The 19359-nt window shown below is 42.9% G+C and overlaps 1 pseudogene; it reads left to right on the forward strand.

Annotated features, from left to right (window-relative positions):
- The first annotated feature begins 15313 nt into the window (after window positions 1-15313).
- On the forward strand, window positions 15314-15886 carry LOC138382495 (PRELI domain containing protein 3B-like; annotated as a pseudogene).
- The last annotated feature ends 3473 nt before the right edge of the window (window positions 15887-19359 follow it).

Raw genomic sequence — 19359 nt, forward strand, 5'->3', positions numbered from 1 at the left:
CAATGGAGGGTCTAATACAGTGAACTCAGCCAGGTCAGAGATGGACAACCAGGCACGACGCTCAGCAGAAATCCATTCTCCCTTTCAGTAGTCCTCAGACTGTGCTCCCCACACCCTCCATCCTCTCACATATGGCTCCTCCATCTTTCCTGCCCCACCTGAGAGAACTGACAAAGAAATGGGATGTGGGTAACCAGTGCCCTACAGGCTACGCAAACTCCCAAAGGGAACAATGTGTAGACAGAGGCTGTTGGGCAGCCACAGTAAGTGCCCTATTCTTCCTTCCTTTGGCAAGCATCGGAAGTATCTACTGGGCATGAGGCACATATGTATACAATTTCTGCAATGACAGGGCCACCAAGGAGAGGAGGTAGGAGAGATCAGGACCCAAAGATGGAACCTGGACCCAGTCAGGGAGGCCAAAAAATACCTCCCTGAGGAAAGGATAACTGGGTCCAGGGCTACAAGGAGAGTAAGAATTCCCCGAGTAAACAAGGAACAGCATCCCAGACAAAAGGAACAGCACATGAGGGGAAAGCAAAGCCCGTTAGGCCAGAGTGGGGAACTTAAGGGAGATAAAGTACAAGAAGAGGCTGGACCAACCAGGCACAGCCTCGAAGGCCCCATTAAAGAGGCCTGTCTTTGTCCTAAGGACAATGAGAAATCAAAAAAATATTTTAGGCAAAGCATAACTTAATGAGGTTTGCATGTTATCAAGCTTGTTCTGACTGCAGTGTGGACAATTGAAGGATGGCACCAAAGCAGGTACAGGGACATGGACATAAAGGCTACTGCATGATGGTGGTGCCTATGGAGAGAAATGGGCAAACCTAAGAGAGATTAAAAAAGTAAAACCAACAACTTTCGATAATTGTGGGGGAAGACAAGAGGGGAAGTCTGATCAGAGAGGCCTCCTGGAGTTCAGGCCCTTATGGCTAGAGCACTAGAAGGGGGAACGGAGGGTGGTCACCTGTGCCAAAGCTGCCCAGAGGCCCAGGCAGATATTCACAACTGGCCTAGGCACCCAGCAAAGAAAAAGCACATTGATTTAAGACCTGGAGCTCCCGGGACTGAAGGGTCTTGGGAAGAGGGGGGCAGAGGGGGTATCTGATGTTTAAAATGTAAACATTCCAAAGAGACAGGACAACTAAATGCAACTAAATCCTGCCTTGGACCTTATACCACAAAAAGGCAATAGGCAAGACAAACAGAGATGTGAATGATGACTATAGATGTGGGTGTCCCGGTTTTGCTGATTGTTCTGTTAAATAAGATGCTAACACCTAGGAAATCTGGATGAAATGTATATGGATATTTTTGTACTAATTTTGCAACAGTCTTAAGTTCTGAAATTATCTCAAGATAAAAAATTATTTTTAAAAGGACATTCTATAAATGTAAATGCCTAAAAGCTGTGCCAGGTGCAAAATGCCTCAAGAAAGGTCTTTGTGAGATACGGGGGTACCCTCCCTCCTCGTCGTCTCAATTTCTAAAGAGTTGTAGGAAAAACAAAGACCCTCCGAAACCTCACCGGTTTCCCAAAGAAAGGTCGAAGCGCAGAAAGTCGGAGACATGGGGCCCTTAGACCGTCCCGAGAGCAGCCGTCCCGCCCCCAGGGGCGTGGAATTCTGGCCCCACCGCGCGCTTAGTCCCGCCCCCCCGGCCCCGCCCCGCCCCCCCGGCCCCGCCCCGCCCCCACCCCGCCCCCACCCCGCTCTAGCCAGCCCCCGCCCAGCCCCGCCCTCACTCTCTTTCCACCTGTCTCGCCCCGCCCTGGTCCCACCCACCCGGGTCCGACCCCCTGGCCGTAGCGAGAGCGTCCCCTTGCGGCCCCAGAGCTCGGCCCCCGGAGGCCCATTGTCCCTGTCTCGGTCCCGCCAGCCCACCGTCAGCGCGCAGCAATGACGGACGCGCGGGGCGCCGTGGAGAAAACGCCAATTCAGGGCCCGCCGCTCTTGCACACAAGCGAAGCCGGGCCTGCGGCACGAGCAGGCACCGCCTACCTGCGCTGCCCGAGCCAGACGCGGTGCAGGGGCCGCCCCTGGCCTAGCTTAGGGCGTCGCGGCCGCGCAACGTCCGGCACGAGAGCTCTCGCGGCGCCTCGCCGCCTGCCCGCCACGCCCCCGCTCCCGGCGATCACCGAGACTCCGGGACTTCCGCAGGCCTAGAGAAAACCCGGAAGTGCTCTGTCTGCAGCCGGGACAGAAGCAGTAGCTCCCCCACCGCAGGGCCAGCCCCTCCCGCCACTTACCAACCCCCGGCCTCCTCGGGAAATTGTCCTTGCTCCTAATCAGGAGAGCGTGGAGAGTTTCTGTCTCTGGGATGGTAGTTCTTAAATGTGGCCCCAAACTAACAACATCACCTAGGAAACTGATAGAAATGCAAATTCTGGAACCCCCCCCTCCCAGTCCAACTGAGTCAGAAGCTCTGAGGGTGGGCCCAACAATCTGCGCCTTGTAAGCCCTGGAGGTGGGTATGATACACACTAGGATTTGAGAACTGCTGTATAGTTGGATTTCTCAGCCTCCACGCTCTTGACAATTTGGCCTGGATAGTTCTTTGTTATGGGAGACTGTCCTGTGCATTATGGTCGCTGGACAAAATACAGTTAAATTTGAATTTCAGATAATTTTGTTGATCTAAAATTCGGATTTAACTGGCAGTCAGTCCCTTTATTTCATCTGGTGACCTTACCTACCTCCATCTTTACTTGCTAAAAATACAAGCCTAATTGTAGGATATTGAGCATCCCTGACTACTGGAGGCCAGTAGCACCCCACACTCCCTCCACGCCAGTATGACAACTAAAAATGTTTCCCCCATCCCCTCGAGAATCACTGCTCTGTAAGAACTTTGTCTCTCTGAAACCTGCCAGCGCATTAGGAATATAGGACAGTGTACTCCACAGAATACGGTTCCTTGCCCTTGAAGGCTTTGTGTAAACACAAAAATCCCTAGGACCAAACCATGTTAACCTGCAAAAAGAAGGCCACATAATGATGATTTTGTATTTGCTTCTCCACCCTGGCACTTCACAAAGGTTTTAAGGTCACTGTAAAGTGTGTTCCAAAACACATGGGGCAGGGGAAAAATAATAATAATAATGCCCATTTGTGAGACTCTGGAGCCAGGGGCACATTTAAGTTCCACAAGCAAATTAGAAGGGGATAGAAGATGAGCCCTGGGAAGATGGGGGTGCTTTTTATATAAGGTAGGGCAGTGTTTCCTAACTAGCTTTGTTCCCCAGAACCAGTGTCTCATTCATTCATTTAGTCATTCAATAAGTGTTTAATGTAAGTGTCCACTCTGTGACAGTCACTGCTCTAGTCACTGCTGTTAGAACAATGAAAAAAAAGAGACAAAGAAAGAAAAACTCTCTTACCTTCATGATACTTAAATTCCAGTAAAAGAAACAAACAAGTAAAATATATGGTATATCAATGTGGAAAGTGCTATGGAGAAAAAATAAAGCAAGCAACAGAGATGTATAATTGGGAGACTTGTGAGTCCAGTTTTTTTTTTTTTTTCTATTTCAGTATATTATGGGGGTACAAAAGTTTAGGTTATGTATATTGCCCTTGCTCGACATCTCCCCCGCCCCGAATCAGAGCTTCAAGCGTGTCCATCCCCCAGACCCCCAGACGGTACGCATAGCACTCATTATGTATGTATACACCCATTCCCTCCCCCAGCCCCAAAATCTGCCCAACACCCGATTAATGTTATTCCTAAATGTGCTCTTAGGTGATGATCAGTGAAACCAATTTGATGGTGAGTACATGTGGTGCTTATTTTTCCATTCTTGGGATACTTCACTTAGTAGAATGGGCTCCAGCTCTATCCAGGAAAATACAAGAGGTGCTATATCACCATTGTTTCTTATAGCTGAGTAGTTGTGAGTCTGGTTTTAAATAATTTGGTCAAGGAAGGCCTCAGAAGGTTGTGTTTTAGGGAAATGCCAAAAAATTTGAAAAGAAAATTCTCCATGCAGAATTTGAGAGGAAAAATATGTGAAACAGAAAGAACGGCATATATAAAGGCTCTGAGGTGGGAGCAAGTTTGCCCCACCTTTGGGGAACAATATGGCTGGGGCTGAGTGAGGAGAGTCAAAGAAATAAGGTCAGAGAGATGAGTTGAACAAGGAGTAATGAGCTACATACGTAGTGTGCTTGATACCTGCTTCTTCTGGACCTTGATCTAGAGACAATTCTCACTGCAATGTGGATACTTGCATATGTATTTTATTAAAAGTGAATAAAACAGTCAGGACCAAGTCTAAGTGTTTACAGAGCTCATCTAGACATCTTCAATATGTTGCTTTGAATTAAGCTGCATTTAACAATTTCAAATCAAATCTTCTGAAAAGATTTTCAAACTCTGGGTAGAAAGGCAGGGGGAAGAATTTCATAATAGGAACTGGAAAAAATTCAGCCCATTAAGCCAGAATTCTTTGTAAAAAAAATATATTTTGAAATTGTCTTTAATTTCAGGGATTTTAGGTGAGATGGCCCCGAAGAACCAGGTACCAGGTAGTTTCAAGCCAGGAACCCCCCCGCCCCATAATTAATGCACCCAGGATAAGAGGAGGGGCATTACTCAAGACATTGCTGGTTTCTTAAAGCTCACATGTTAAGCAATGATGCTGGAGGTAATATGTGTGCTGATAAGGATAGAATTGATTAGGTGCACTATGTATGGCTGAGGATTTAATATCCTGCATAAAGTTAAGAATTAGTGTTGTCTATGGGGACAATAAATGTATGTATGATTGTATGAGTCAGGGATCTTCAGAGAAACAGAACTAATAGGAGATATAGAGAGAGATTTATTATGAAGAATTGGCTCACGAGATTATGGAGGCTAAAAAGTCTCACGATGTGCTGTCTGCAAGCTGGAGACCCACGAAAGCCAATGGTGTAATTCCAGTCCAAGTCCCAAGGCCTGAGAACCAGGGTAGCCTACGGTGCAAGTCCCAGTCCAAGGGGAAGGAAAGATCAAATACCTTAGCTCAAGCAGGCAGGCAGGAAGCAAAAGGGGTGAATTCCTCCTTCATCCACCTTTTGTTCTACTCAGGCCTTCAACTGATTGGATGATGCCCACCCACACAGCAGAGAGCAATCCATCTTACTGACTCCACCAATTCAAAGGCTAATGTCATCTGGAAACATCCTCACAGACATACCCAGAAATAATGCTTGATCTAGGCACCCCTTGGCCCTGTCAAGTAGACACACAAAATTAACCATCACAATGATGAAACAAAATATGTAATATCAAGAATACAATGCATATGCTTATATTAATGTACTCCATATTTATGCGTGATAATATATAGTATATACTATGTAAAATTAAGCACATATAATACTAATACAAATAACAATGGGGAAAGGTACTGAACAAACCACGAACAGAAGAGTAAGTTATTCTTTTCCATGTTTTCGATACTGACATAGCAGGTGAAAAGAGTTGAAGTGAATATAAAGAATTCATTCATTTTTTTAGTATATGCCTTATGCTGAAAAAGTATTTATTTCTCTTAAATTCAAATTTAATTGAGAATTCTACAGCCCGTAGCATGCAGCACCCTTACCTTTAGGTAGAGACATGACAGAGATGAGGTCTCCAGCTTCTGTGTTGACAATAGACAAAAAGGGGCAAGGGCAGATGCAGGGAGAAAAGAAGAGAAGCCGGAAGGCTGCAGAGATATCCAGACATGGGATGAGGGTAGAGGCAGAGGTGCTGAGAAGTGGTTGGATTTGGGATATACTTTGAAGGTGGATCTGATGGGATTTGCTGATGTGAGTGCCAGAGAAGAGTTCTGGATGGTTTCTGGGTTTTGGCTTGAGCAAAACTGGAACCGTGCCATTAGCTGACACGAGGAAGGTGGTCGTGGGAGGAGCAGATTGGGTCTAGGGTGGGCAGAGGTCAGAATGTGTGGTGTATGGGTGTGGGGAGGAGGGTGTGCTGTGTGGTGTGTCTGTGATGTGTGTGGAATGCGTGGGTGTGGGTATATATGTGTATGTGGTGTGTGGGGTATGTGGCGCATTGTATGTCCGATATGTGCTGTGTGTACGTGTGTGGTGCCTGTAGTGTGTGTGGTACGTGAGTATGAGTGGGCTGGGATTACTCCTATGGCCCTTGGGCTGGTGAGAGGCCACATGATGTGTGGTGAATGGTCAGAAACCAGGCAGCCTAAACTTGAATCCTGACACTGCCTCTTAGGAACTTTGTGACCTTGGGTAATGTAAGGTTTAAGACCAGAGTCCCTGGGAGGGGCGGTACAGCTGAAAGTCAAAGCACCCTCCCGGGTTTCGGCACCAGATATAAGGTTTTTGGATTGGCCAGCACCAGAGAAAGACGAGCAGAGTTGAAAGGGATAAGTAAAGAGGCTTCTGGGTGAGGGTAACAGGTCCCAAGAGACGGACCCGGGCGAGCTTCACGGGTCCCACGAGTGGACCAGAGAAGTCGCCCCGCCCAGAAGTTTTGAGTGAGCTTGTATATGTTTTTAGGGATGGGGTAGGGGTTTCTTTGGTAGGAAGATTTATGGTGGGGAGAGCAAGGAATTTTCCATTGTAGTTTTAGAGCGGGTATTGAGAAATAGGAGGGGCCGGTAGTATGTGTGGACTCCAGGAACCCAGACCCTTATCTGGGTAACCATCCAGGTGTGGCTATTCTTTAACTTAGCTGGGCCTTGCAGGCATTGTTCTCGGCAGGTCTCGTGGGCTTCTTCTTTTTCCATTAGGGAGGGGAGGGGTGCCCGCCACCAGCCTTACAGGTAAGTCTCTTCATCTCATTGGGTCTCAATTTCTTTACATAAAAATTGTGATCATAATAATAGTATTTATCTCATAGGTTTGTTGTAAGAAGTAACAGGAAATATTAAATGGAAAACATTTATTACAGCATCTGGCTCAGTGTCATTTATTTTGTTATTAATATTTTTATCATTCTTGTTATTGTTGTTTTATTATGGGGTCAGAGTCAAAAGTGCTTGAGAGACACTTATAGCACAGGATTGACGAAGCCAAAACCAGTGTTTTCCATCAAGCCAGCCCCTCGCCCAGGCTGGAACATTCCAGTGGTTGTAGACTGTTTTGCTTCCACCATCTCCTAACTCAAAATTTGTGTTGCTAATCAATAGATTAAGATCGTCACTAACAAGATGGATTAACAGCATATACCCCCAGATATGATGCTCTATGGAGCACAGAGCATCACTTTGGTGGCATTCTTGCCAAAAAATAAATGTCCTCTGTCTAATAATGAGCACGCAGCCAACAAACCATTCAGCAAGGCAATTGCGCAGAACTCTTAACAAGCGTCAAGGCCAAAAAAGACAAGGAAATAGCAGAGATGAAAAGCGACTAAGAAGATAATGACAATCAATGTGAGATACAGGGCTCACATTGAGTACATTAGTAAAGAAGCTGGTGAAATTTGAGTAAGGCCTATAGTTTAGTTAATTGTGTTGTTTGTATCAATGTTAATTTCCTGGTTTTGAAAACTATAGTATGGCCGGGCGCGGTGGCTCACGCCTGTAATCCTAGCACTCTGGGAGGCCAAGGTGGGCGGATCGTTTGAGCTCAGGAGTTCGAGACCAGCCTGAGCAAGAGCGAGACCCCATCTCTACTAAAAAAATAGAAAGAAATTATATGGACAGCTAAAACTATATATAGAAAAAATTAGCCGGGCATGGTGGTGCATGCCTGTAGTCCCAACTACTCGGGAGGCTGAGACAGGAGGATCCCTTGAGCTCAGGAGTTTGAGGTTGCTGTGAGCTAGGCTGACGCCACGGCACTCACTCTAGCCTGGGCAACAGAGTGAGACTCTGTCTCAAAAAAAATAAAAAAATAAAAAAAAAAAAAAGAAAACTATAGTATGATTATGTAAAATATTAGCCCTAGGAGAAGCTGAGCGAAGGGTATACTCTACTGTTTTTGTAACTTTTCTGTAACTCTAGAATATTTTCAAAATAAATAGTAAACTTATGTATGTGTCTATACATAGATACATATCTATGTACACATATATGCATACAAAGGTAGATAAATATGATTTGGCTGCCACGCCACCAATGTGCCCCAGAGTTTTACCGTCTTGAGATTTTCTGATTATCCTGCTCTTTGCAGTGTGATCCTTCCACTGTAAATCCCCTATTGACTGCTTTCATTATCACTTGAAGGAAACATTTTTTTAAAAATACTTGTATTGCACCGTCCAGGGAGGATCTCAAGGACTCGGGTTGGTGAGAGCTTGCCATGGCGATCCCTCGGCTCCCCACAACACTCCTCCCCAGGAGCGCAGTCTGGGCCACACAGCGGGAGAAGCCGCTCACAGAGTGCTGGCTTCCAAAGCCAAGGACACCAGTGGCAGGAGTCTGGTTTGGGCTTGTGGGAGGCTGGGCATTTTCAACTCCATAAATACACTTCCCCAACGTGGAAACCAGATCCTTCAACCCCCTACTTCCCCTCTTCAACTGTGATTTTTGTTCAGTACCTGAGTCTGTGTAATTTGAATTTAAAGAGCTCAAACTTTCTCTTTGGCAGAACAGAAATGATCCCTGAAGAATCGCTAAAAGTAATAAATCCCTTGGTACTAAATTAACAGTCACCCTCACTTCTCAGTACAAAAGCATAATTAGTTCCAGAGGTGGGAACTTATTTAGGTGATCACATTGGGATTGATCTAGTTGACAGTATTTCTATAATATTAATGGATGTACACTCAAGTATCAGGCTAGTGATATTGATAATAATAACTCATACATGCATATTATTAACAACTCTATCCTCTGTCTTTATGCTAATAAAATGTACACCTTCCTAAAGAAAACTGGCAGTTAGCAGCCACAGAGAGCTCTGCCTTCAGCAGTTTCCCAGTTTGGACCCGGGGCAAGTTGAAGCAAACTGAAGGTAACCTCAGCAAGGCCTTTGGCTTCCATTGTTCGCACAAAAATACCTTAAGACAGATCATTGAAGAGTACACACAGAGAATAGAAAAGCTTGCTTTATATAAGGAAGACATCATATTTCAACAGCAAATCTGATATATGAGCCAGTCTCAGCACTGCATGTGTTTATTTAGCAACTACTATTTGCATATGTAGCAAGTTATTATTAAATAAAATGGGACTCTCTGCTTCAGTTTAGACTGAGTTGCCAATCTGAGAGACGTCAATATATCATACCGAGTGTAAGGCAGATTCTGGATGCAGAATTTAGAAACGGAACAACTGGGAAAACGATCCCTAATTCCTCTCTTATGATCAGCTTCAAATAAATAAAGAACAGGATGGGGTAGAGGTAATCAGACAGGTAAGACTGTCTTTGTCAAGCACTGTTGCTTCCTAGGTGTCCTCCCCACCCTCAGCCTTCAAGTGGTGAATGGGAGGGGCGTGCCTTCATTAGTCCCACGTCTAATCTGAAGGAGGTTTTGTTTTTGAACTGAGACTGGGTTTCGTAATTAAAATGATGGTGGTTCTGTTGGGTACTTTATTAATTTTCTACCGCTGGCGTAACAAAATAACACAAATTTTTTATCTGACAGCCCTGCAAGTCAGAAGTCTGGCACAGGTCTCACTAAGCTAAAATCGAGGTGTTCGCAGGGCTGTGTTTCTTCTGAAGGCTCCAGGAGACAGTACATTTCCCTGCTTTTTCTAGCTTCTTGAGACCATCTTCATTCCTTGGCTCGCAGCTCCTTCCTCCAGATTCAAAGCCCTCAGTGTTAGACTCAGTCATTCTCACATTGCATCACTCTAAACTGCCCTTCTGTCTCCATCTTCCACATTTAAGGACTCTGTGATTACACTGGCCACACCCAGATAATTCAGAACAATCTCTCTATCTTTAAGGCCTGCTGATTAGCAGCCTTATTTCACATGCAACCTTAATTCTCTTTTACTATGTTATGAAACATAGTCACAGATTCTGGGGATTAGGATGTGGACATCTTTGGGGAGCCCATCACAAGTACCTGAGAGTGAGTTTAAATGTCCCTGGCCACTCCAAATTTTTCTCCACAGATAGGAGCTGATACCCCCTGAACACATTTTTACCAGATCGTGGGAGCACATAAAGTTGTGTTTAACTTTTTTACAAATGGCAATCAATCATTATACTGCTTCCAAAGCAAAGAAGTGGAAAGACAAACTTTAGTCTTGGGGAGCTTGCATTTAATGTAGGCAAGGCTTGAGTGACACTTCAAAGTCATTAGTGAATAATGCATGACTAAGGCATATTAATAAGTCTTAAATTGTGTGGTAGAGACAGTAGGCAACAAATATGAATTCGTAAAAGGTAGTTTTATAATTAGAGGAGGTGATCTTGTAAATTTTAATGAAATATTTTTTTCAGATTATAAATATAATGCATGTTCATTAAAAAACAGTATTTCAGGCAAGGCAGAAAGTGGTTAAGGAGACGATGCTCATCAACTGCCCCCCGAGCCCCACCCCCTAGGTAACCAGCATCAACATTTCGGCAATTATCTGACCAAAGTTTTCCTGTACACACCTATATTTCTGTTAAAAAAAGTTCATATTAGCACATTATGACTTCTGTTTTTAAATTTTTTAGTTTTTCACCTAAGATATCATTCACTCCTCCCGTGTCAATAAACTTAGTTTTACATCATCATTTGTAAGGACTGAGAAGTATCCCATGATTTCAATGTACAATGATTTATTTAACACATCCCTTAATGGGCGAATCACATTTAGATTTTTTTACCTGTTTCTCTTACAAGGCTCTCATGAACCTCCTTTACACATACATCTTTGCACCACTTAAATGATTATTTCCCCGGGATAAATTCCTAGAAGTGTAATTGCTCAGTAGGAGAGTAGGTGTTTTTTTAGTGACTTAACATATATTAGCAAATTGCCCTCCCGAAAAGTGATGCCAATTTATTTGTTTTAACTTTGCAAATCTGATAGTCTTAAAATGGTATGTTATTTCAACTTGCATTTCTCTGATTATTGCCCATTTTATTAATATTTCTTCTTTTATGAATTAGAAGTTCATTTTTTAAATTAATCTGTGAAGCACATGTTAAGAATATTACCCTTTAGTTGTAAGTTGCATATTTCCTCCTGTTTATGCTTTGTCTTTTGCTTTGTTTATGATGATTTTTGTACACGGATTTCTAATTTTTATTTTTTATATATTAACTTTTTCCCTTTGTATTTCTTTAGCGTTTGGCTTTTAATATTATGTTTAGAAAAGGCTTCACACCTCAAAATTATTAAACAATTCACATATATTTTCAACTAATACTTTTATACTTTTGGTTTCCTTTTTGTTTCTCTCTTTTTTTTTTTCCTAGCCTAGAGGATTCTGGGAAGCTCATGTTGGTATAGTTTCTACTTTTACTCGAGTCTCCTCATAGAAACAAGATGGAGCAACCAAATAACAAAATCCCATGGACAATATTTATAACAAAATTAGGTGGTGAGGTATCCCCCAAATCCAAAATACCAGCAGATGAGGATAAAATACCAAGTCACAAGAAAAATGTAACGGCAAGGGGGTGTCTGACAACCTGGAATGCCAGTAGGCATTCACTGGAAAGTTCAGCAGGCTAATCTGAGACCAGCAGATAAAGCTGGGAAGGGTGTTGTCCAATCCACTATTGATCCCACTCTGAAAGAGCAGGCAGGGATAATCGGGAACCCTACACAGAGCAGGGCCCCGCTTTCTTTAACACTCCCCAAAACGGTAGAGGAGGGCACTCCGTGAAGTCAGAAAAACTATCCTGAACCATGTCTCCTTCTAAATGTACAGGAAAACTAATTTTATAGGAAAATGAATAATAGGAAAAAATCAAGGTCAAATTTCATACAATGAAGAAAAAAGAGTGGAATAAAATCTCTACAAACAATAAAAACGTGCCAGAAAAACATGTCTACAAAACAGGCCAAAACTGTACCCTGTGGTTTTAAAAAGAACTAAAAGACATTAAGAAAATAACATGACATGAATGAACAACAGCAATAAAAAATAGCAAAGCTCAGAAGTGAGGTTTATATTCAAGAAAGAATTAGAATAAATGAAAAATTCATAGCACAAATGAATACTAATGTAGAATACACGAATAAATGAACATAAAATGCATTAAGAGAAATAGAAGATGAAAAAGAAGAAAATCTTAAAAATCAAGAAATTAAGAAAGAGATGAAAAGCATTCAAGATAAGGTAAAAAAAAAAAAAGTTAAGATATTATAGGTAAGGAAAATCTACCATATGGATAATAGGAGTCTCTCATAATGAAAAATAAGGCAAGGAACAGAATAAATTCTAAAACTGTAAAAAAATTTTTAAGAAAGAAAACCAAAAGAGATTTGAATCTACATTTTGAAAGAGGCCACAACATACCTAAGTATGTCAATCTAGAATGAGTAATAATAGGAAAACACACACTAGTAAAGTTGTTGAACTTAAAAGAAAAAAAATCATTCGGGCACCTAGGTAAAAAGAGCAAGTGACTTGTCAGGGAAAAAAATTAGATTACCAAAAATTGGATGGCAGTATTTGATGCCAAAAGAAAACTGAGTAATATATTTAAGATACTCAAGGCAATAAAATGTGGATCAATGATTTTACAAGGAGCAAAACTAATTTAAGTTATGACAAAAGGGAACTGGCAAACTGTTATCATCATGTGAGAACTCAAAGAAGCGCGTTCCCATGCGCCCTTTCTTATGGACTGCTAGAAAATGAGCTTAAGGCAAACAGAAATGATGACAGACACTGACACAAAGAACGGTGGTGAGCATGAAATACGAGTTACTTGTAGAGCTAACACCAAGCGAAGGTTGAAAGACAGAGATATAGTTTGCAATGACTATATGGTCTGACAATGCAGAGGTAGCGCAAATGTTTGTTAAATAGGGGATGAGGGTGTGAGGAGAATGAAGAGAACAAATACAAAAAAATTTTTAACATATTTTCAGTCATCATATAGTTGATGGTAGTATGAGTATTGTTTTGTTTTGTTTTTTTTTTGACACCATGAATGATGTAGGAAAAAGCAAATGAGTAATAATAAAATGTATTAATTCTGTTATTCCCTATTTCCTCGAGATCCAGGATTCTCACTGTTGAAGAAAAGAGATAAAGATGTAATATAGAAAAGATTTAGCTTAAAAACCCGAATTGGATTTGGAGGTATGAATTCATGAGGTATTTAAAACTATGTATATATATTTCCCAGCTCTGTCCATTGAAAAGGCTTAGAAATAATGAGCAACCTAATAGTATCGAGCATTCCTATTCCTGAGAACAGATCGTGGTTTTGAAACACCTTTTCCCTGTAAAAGGAAAAACGGAGACTTGGACAAATGGTTGCTTCCAAGTCTGGCACCAGAAATATACAATATGAGCCCAAAACATTGTGTCCTACCAGATGGCCAGGAAACTAGCAGGACCAGTAGAGTCATGACTAAGGGACTTGGGAATCTACTTAAAAGAGCCCCCAACTGGCCAAAGATGGAAAAATTAGAGCTTCAATAAGCATAATCATTGTAATGGATTAAAACACATTATGTATGCTTAAAAATGAGTTCATAAAGATACCAAAAAAAGTAATTGGCTACCTTTAGAGAATAATATAGGACAAATTTATTATCTTAAAAGTTAGTAAATAAGAGGAGAAAGTTAGGCATTTACCCTGCTTTTCCTGTGTGATTTATACTGATGGATAAACAAATAATAGAGAAGGGGAAATGTCTCTTTATAAAAGCATTCCATTCCCATTCGCTTGTGTTTGTGTATTTTAATAAAAGCATTTCAGCTAATAAGAAAAAGAAAATGATAAATTTAGAATATTAAAGTTTGTAACCCCTAATAAATTGATGGATTTAGCAGATTTAGGTATTGAGCATCAATAGCTGCTAATATCACAAAAAGACAAATTAGACATGAGGTGCTTGCTGATGAAGAAACACACCATCAGTATCCAGTTTCCTGCCAAAGGGCCTGAACCTGGGTCTAACCAAGCCTCTGACCCAGCTTGCAGGAAACTTCAAGGACAGAGAAGCAGGCTAAAAAGCACAATTAACACAAAAACAGCAACATCCAGACCATGAGGGTGACGAAGATTCTTTGCTTGGCCAAACTTTAGTCAGACTCCTGAACCTTCTCCGAGGCCATCTGTACACTTCCTAGCAAAATCCAGTTTTAGCAAAGAGCACTTCTAACTCGGGTTAGCAAGAACTCCCACCCTCACCATCCATCTGATTGGGTTCCTCATCCTCCACCGTCCCCTAGGTCATGTCTGATTACCCTGTCCTGCCTTCATCAAGAATCCTGTTAGGTAGAGTTAGCCAAAATCCCCCTACTCCTGTTTCTTCTTAGTAATTAGTGATCCCCAGCCCTGCTCCTTGGCTGTCAATCCCATTTGCCCGTGCAGTGTTGGAAATTGAGCCCCATCTCTCCCACGGCAAAACCCCATTGCCATGGTCCTTATACCTACCACAGTGGTCCCAATGGTCCTCCTTACTGTGCCTTAACAAATGCTGTTGATGAAAGCAAGGAAATACAACTCTAATGACATGGCCCTTTAACAGATGAAGTATAAGGGAAAAAAGAGATGGAGGGGGAACACGAAAATTAAGAGAGACTTAAAAGAGATTTTGAATTGTAAAAGCATGTAGGGTAAGACTAAATTATAGGATCCAGGGATGCTCATTTGGATGATAAAACTACAAAGAAAGTTACAGAGGTGGCACCTCGTATAAACATATTAAGTTATATGTTGGTTTACTGTGTCCGTGTATTATTTTACAATAAAAGTAATTTCAAAAATTTATTTATGTGGAATTTATCCTGAAATCTGTCATATGCTAGTGACCTAACTTTATTTTTTCCCAAATAGCTAGTGAACTTGTAGAATTTAATGAGGGGCAAAGACCCAGGTGGCAACTCCTCTAATATAGTCACATGAGGATTTTTTGTTCCTAAAACAAATATCAATAAAGTTAGACACGGAGGAAGGGCCTTTATTATTTAGGCTTTAAAATACAGGTGATATGGGTATATGCCCAATGGAAATAAGTACTTGTATCTACCAAAAGGCATGTGCCAGAATGTTCTTAGCAGCATTATTCCCAAAAGCCAAATGCTGGAAACAACCCAAATGTCCATCAATAGTGGAACAGATAAATAAATTGTGGCATATCATGCACAGTGAAAATGAACGCACTGTGCTACACCAATGACATGAATGAATCCCACAGACATGGTGTGGCTCAAATGAAGCCAGATGATTCTGTTCAAATGAGGTTCAAGAAGACATCATACTGGCCACTGGCACCATGAAGATCTAGACTTTGGAGCATGTCTTTGACCACCTGTGGGAAACTGTCACAACAGCTGCAATGCAGAAATACCCAAACCCTATGAACCTGAGTGTGGTTGGAGTTGATGTGTTGAACAGACATAGATCTCTCTGGAAAGCTGTACAGCCATAGATTTCTCAGCACAGAGTAGATTTCATTTCCATTGTGAAGTCTCTTATTGGTGCATCAAGAACCAAAACATACGTGCAAAAACATTCAGTGTTGATCCTATAGAGAAAACAATGGAACTTAAATATACCAATATTTCATTTACAAATATGGTTTCAGTGAATGAGAGACATATACAAACCACATTCTCAGAACCCAGAAAAAACTATTTTGACTCACGCTGTCATAGTCATTGTGCAAGGAGTCAGCCTCAGCAGTTAACTTTGAAGGACTGATGACAAGTAGGATATATTCAAATGCTAACAAAGGCCAAGAAGCAATGGAATGGGTAAATTAAATGCCGAGAGTGAAGAATTGACAGCTTCAGCAAGAGGAAACATAAGGACTCTGATGGGGGCAGCAACACTTGTAGAGAAATGATAATGACAACATCAGGTCCCCAGGTCTCCCCAAGCTGGCAATATATTTATTTGTTATTTTTAAAATACAACTGTATTTTAGGTCAAATTTTCTTTAATAAGCGAATGTAGGGCTATGTGACTTTTGATCAAAACAAAGAGATGCAAAGCTTCCAAATAACAGGGAGCATCTAAAAAAAGGTTCAAGAACAAGCTATACTAGCTGTCTCCATTAAAAAAGTAAATAGCAAGGGAAAAAATAGCCAGAAGGATCAGTAGAAAGCAGGACACCACGTTAAAATGTTAGACATAGGAGAAGCTCAATGCCAGTTAAGTATGCCTAAGCTCATGTGGAAACGAAGCTGGAACTCAGGGCCTGGTGAGGACTGTGATGAGATAACAAGGCTTTTAGCACGGAGATCTGGTCATCATTCTTCCTAGATTGAGGCTAACGGAGGTGGTGGGACTGAGCCATGGTGTACACAGGTGCAACAGGACCCGTGACATAATAAGAAATATATATTGGGTCTCTGCCCTCAGTTCCTGGCACAGAGCTTCTGAAACACTTGGAATTTCCTGAGTGTTAGGGGTAAGAGAAATGAATTTTGTTATGCATAAAATGCCTGTTTCAACCATATCTGAGTTTATGCTAATGAGATGACTTTTGGAAAACAGAGGCTGGTTACCAGAGAAACCAACCATGTGATTAGAGGGTTGGAACTTTCGGTCTCCAACCCATACCTCCAGGGAGCCAGGAGGGGCTGGAGGTTGAGTTCAATCACCAACAGCCAATACTTTAATTAATCATGCCTGTGTAATAGAATCCCTAAATGCTGGAGTTCAGAGAGTTTCTGGGCTGGTGAATACATGGAGGTGCTGGGAGGGTGATGTGCCTGGAGGAAACACGGAAGCTTTCTATGAGGAAGGGAATCAAAACTGGGCAGGGGATATTTGGAAAAGGGTGAAGAAAATGAAGGGGGCATATAGGGTGAGCAAGCATGACAGAAAACCAGGATGAGCAACTGTCTTGGCTTGCTCTGGACTGACTGTTGCAGTTTTAGCACTAAAAGCTCCATATTCTGGGCAACCCCTCCCAGGGATGTGAAACATTCTAGTGTTCAGTGATGGCTACAGAAGTTTGGGAGAAACCTTCCCCATGCCCTCCCTCTACCTTGTCTTATGCATCTCTTCCATCTGGCTGTTCCTGGGTTGCATCTTTTGTAATAAACAAGTAAATGTTAAGTATGGTGGGGTTGAGGGAAAATGGCAGATCAGTAGTGCCTCCAGGCTCACTGCTCCCAGAGAAGGAGGTGAAGAACTCAGACAGCTACACATGAGTGGATCACTCAACTGCACCCCGCTGCCCCCCAGAAACAGCGTTGTGAATCTGCAGAGAAACAGCGTAGGACTTGCAGCACAGGAAAAAAGGTGAAAGGGAGGTAAGTCCACAAAGACTAGAGAGTGCAAGAAATACAATAGGGAATAGAGAGCAGTGCCGGAGGGCCGTGCCTGCCCAGCCAGCCAGTGCTGTGTGGTCTGACCCACAGGAGGATGCCTGGCTCCCCCACAGACTCCACACCCACTCAGACAGGGACGCACCTGAAATCGGCGCAAAATCACGGCATGGGATGACAGGCTCTGTGGAGAGGAGACAATAGTGGGAAACGTTTTGAACTCCCTGGTGCTCTGTGCTGAGAATGTGCTGGGCGGGGGAGGGACTGGTCTGAGTGGTTACTCCCTGTGACCGGGACCACCCAAAGGAGTTTGGAGACAGGCACCTTGCCTCTGGTGGGCACTGGGACCAGAGCACAGGAGGTGAATGCTGAAGGGGGCACTGCCCCTGGAAATCACTAGAGATTCAGCAGACTCAGGACAGGACAAAAAGAGCAGGGCCCTTTGCTAGACAGATGCGAGACTGCAAGACTGTGATGCAGAGGTGACAGCAGGCAGCCTGTTGATTCAGCCTGCCAGACTGGCTTCTGCCAGTTCCTGAGTGGTCACCCCCAATGCTAGCTCCCCAGGAGTAGGCAGCTGCCATCTTTGGGGACCCCAGCCTGGAGACACTGCTGCTTGCAGCGGTTTCAGTCAACACTCCTTCCCCCAGCCCAAGGACTTTCCTGCTAGGCACAGAGGACTACACCCTTGGAGGTGGGGAGAAGTGAGAAAAGCTGCTTTCTCCGTGCAAGTGGAGTGAATCCGCGGGACTTTGGTGCTGAAAAGCAGTTGGCGGCCTGTTGATTCTGCCTGCCAGACCAGCTTAGGTCATCTAATAAGAACATAACTCCAGGGCTTGCTTTCTGGGTTCAGGCAACCACCAACATTGAGGTTTGTGGCCAGGGAAGGAAAAACCTGGCCAGAGACCTCAGCAATTGCACCAATTGACCCCTCCCATCAGAAGCAGCCTCCCTAGTGTGGTGAAAGAGCCCTGAAGTAGCGGCTCCCTCAGCAGCAGGTCAAGCAACCATAGCAGCACACACACCCAGGCTTGCAGGCACCAGCTGTGATCTATCTTGCTCCTATCCCCACCTTCAGGGGGAACAGGGTCCAAGCAACCCTCAGGGCTGGAAAGGCTCTCCCAAAGATCAGGGCAATTGTACACTCCATCCAGGGGACCAGAACCTACCACAGAGACATCAGATTACCTTGATAACTGGCTCCTCAATGCAAACTACAATCAATGACAGAGAGTTTATCCCAATAGCTTAACACAGTGCCTTCCATCTCAAGCTATTAGAGGGCAGTGGAGTCACACCCACAAGGGCAATCAACCAGCTTGGAGCTCAAGCTGGGGGATCAAACTCACTAGTCTCCATTGGCAATAGGTGAAGACAACAGGTCAGAGGTAACCCAACTTGCTAAAGTAACCCTAAGGCAATACAGGACCAGCATGCCTCTCCCCAGCACTGTCAAGGAAAGACCCACAGGGACTTGGAGATAGGGCCATAAACCAGTCCTAGCATCCCCAGCTCATGACCAAGAAGCCTGATGAGAAAGAATCAGTGAAAGAATGCAGGAACCATGAAAGATCAGAGAGAAAAGTCACCCCCAAAAGAAACCATTAGATCCTCAACAATGGATACTAACTTAAACAAAATGATTAAAATGACAGAGGAAGAATTCCAAATATGGATTATAAGAAAACTCAATGGAATTGAAGAAAAAATAGAAACCCAACACAAAGAAGACACAAGAATAATATAGGAAATGAATGAAAAATTATCCAGAGAAATTAAAGTAGTACAGAAGAACCAAAAAGAAATACTGGAAATGAAACAGGCATTCAAGGAACTATAAAACACAATGGAAAGCCTTAAGAATAGGTTTGATTACGCAGAGGAGAGAATCTCAGAGTTTGAAGATAATGCCTATGTGCTAAACAAATCAGATGAAGAAAAAGAACACAGAAGCAAGAGACTTAAAACATACAAGAAATGTGGGATATGTAAAGAAACCAAACATAAGAATTATAGGCATCCTGGAGAGAGAAGAAAATAC

The sequence above is a fragment of the Eulemur rufifrons genome, chromosome 4 (assembly GCF_041146395.1).
Source record: "Eulemur rufifrons isolate Redbay chromosome 4, OSU_ERuf_1, whole genome shotgun sequence".
NCBI classification, from domain to species: Eukaryota; Metazoa; Chordata; class Mammalia; order Primates; family Lemuridae; genus Eulemur; species Eulemur rufifrons.